Raw genomic sequence first — 2,135 nt, 5'->3', positions numbered from 1 at the left:
CCTGGAACTCACTTTGTAGACCAGGCTGGCCTCGAACTCAGAAATCCGCCTGCCTCTGCCTCCCGAGTGCTGGGATTAAAGGCGTGCACCACCACGCCCGGCTTGGAGCAGGATACTTAAGCACACTCTTGGGACAGTAAGGACTTGGTGCTTTGTTTGGGTCATGCCCACCTCATCTCTTATAATGATGATCTTGGCAGTCTACCATCTTTTCCCAAATATACTGACTGTCCTTATACACTGTCCTCTGAACGACGCACCTAGCAGCCCCAGACTCCGTAAGCATCTGGCTATATATACACACAACCCACTGTGAACAGTGGGATACATTTTTTCTCAATGACAATCACGCATCCTTCAACCCCACCCCCAACAGTTTCTTTTTGTGGTGGTTTGAGTGCGAATGGGCCCCATAGGCTCATACAGCATAATACTTGGTCCACAGTTTGTAGAACTGTGAAGGACTGGGAGGTGCGGTCTTGTTGAAGGAGGTGTGTTGCTGGGACAGGCTTTGAGGTTTCAAAAGCCTACACCATTCACGTTGCCCCTCTCTCTGCCTTGTCTTTGTGGATGAAATGTAAGCTCTCAGCTACTTTCTCTGCATGCCTTCCTGCCTGCTGCCATGCCCCCCTGCCTTGATAGTCATGGAGTCTAACCCTGTGAGACCAAAAGCCCCAAACTGACTCTTTCTTTTATAAGTTGCCTTGGTTACGGATCTCATCACAGCAAAAGAAAAATAATGAAGACACTATTTGGATGTATTCCAATGCATATCCCGGTATGAGGCAGTCAAGAGTACCAATCTGGTCTGAACTAGATTTGAACGCATGGGCAAAATTTTGCTTTAAATAATTATTATTTTTACAAACCGATGTGGGCTTTTATTTTGATTCTCAGACTAAGAGGCCAAGAACCTGGAATTACTGAAACCCAGCCATGGGTAACAGATCACTTCAAGGTTCTTCAACCGGGGCCCACTCACTGCAGGGGAGCAACTGATTCTGAGAACAGACACTGCCCTCAGCGCTGAGTTAGGGCTGAGGGGTGCGCTTTCATGCTGCCTGGCACTGGTGTGTTGGAAATGACCCACATGGAAGCCAATCTTTCTTAAGGAGAGCCACAGAAGTGCCCCAGATCAAAACTTGGAACCTGGCTGACCACAATTGGCAAGCAACGCAGACTGGGAATGCCTCTGCCTCTAATACTTGGGAATCCTGGATAACTGGTTCCACCCAAGGACCCATTCCCATGCCTAGTGGAGTCCTTCATCATTACTGTGGGTGGCTCATGAGACCCCCTTCTGAGAGATAGCCACATATGTGCTGAGAGCCTGGAGGCCATGGGCCCCACCTCACCACTGACAGAGTCCACTCCAAAGTCCTGTGATTCCCGGGTAGCTGCCCTGGCCCTGCCTTGCCCAGCCAGGGAGCCTCTGTGTTCCTGTCCCTGTTTCTTCCCAGAACAGGGGGAGCATGTAGAGACTCCCCATGTTGGTATGTGCCTCCATTTCCCCCCTTTCTTTATGATCCCTGGCCTCCCCTGCCCTGGGACTTGTTTATTGAGCTTCCTGGACTATGCCCTTGAGAAATCTTGAGTATTCATTGAGACAGAAAGCCCAGGTGTTGTAGGGGAAACCGAGGTCCCCTTTTGAGTTCTTTGTCGTGCTAATACAAGTTTTAAAAGAAGCCTGAGACTGATTTTTATTGGGGTTGGAGAAAAATAACAGGGCAGGTAAGCTTAAAGTCTTGGCAGCTTCCCAGAGGAGGGAGATGAAGAAGAGAGAGCGAGAAAGCCATGCCTTCTGCACTGGAGGTTTGGCAAGCGCCTACATGCTGGAAAAGAGGGTGGGGGCTTCAAAGAGAGGAAGAAAGGCCAGGGTGTTAGGAAAAGCAGGCTTAGGCTTTTGACGGGCATTTGGAAAAGAGATAAGGGAAAGAAAACACATGCTTAGTCCATGAATCTGAGTTCAGAGGTCAGACCCCCATTTCAGACTCTTGTGTCCCAGGGGCTAGAGAGGTGGCTCAGCGGTTAAGACTGCTCTTCCAGCCGGGCGTGGTGGCGCACGCCTTTAATCCCAGCACTCGGGAGGCAGAGGCAGGCGGATTTCTGAGTTCGAGGCCAGCCTGGTCTACAAA

At 50.2% G+C, this 2,135-nt stretch overlaps 1 long non-coding RNA gene across 1 annotated transcript in view; it reads left to right on the top strand.

The window, feature by feature from the left end:
- The window catches only part of LOC115032156, a 9,535-nt gene extending 9,485 nt beyond the window's left edge, over window positions 1-50 (top strand). The window contains exon 3 of the long non-coding RNA XR_003837809.1: window positions 20-50. This is a non-coding gene — a long non-coding RNA (uncharacterized LOC115032156). The remainder of the gene's footprint in view (window positions 1-19) is intronic.
- Window positions 51-2,135: the final 2,085 nt, after the last annotated feature.

This window comes from Mus caroli, chromosome 10 (genome assembly GCF_900094665.2).
Source record: "Mus caroli chromosome 10, CAROLI_EIJ_v1.1, whole genome shotgun sequence".
Taxonomy (NCBI): Eukaryota; Metazoa; Chordata; class Mammalia; order Rodentia; family Muridae; genus Mus; species Mus caroli.
This window is presented reverse-complemented; position numbering and strand designations above follow the sequence as displayed.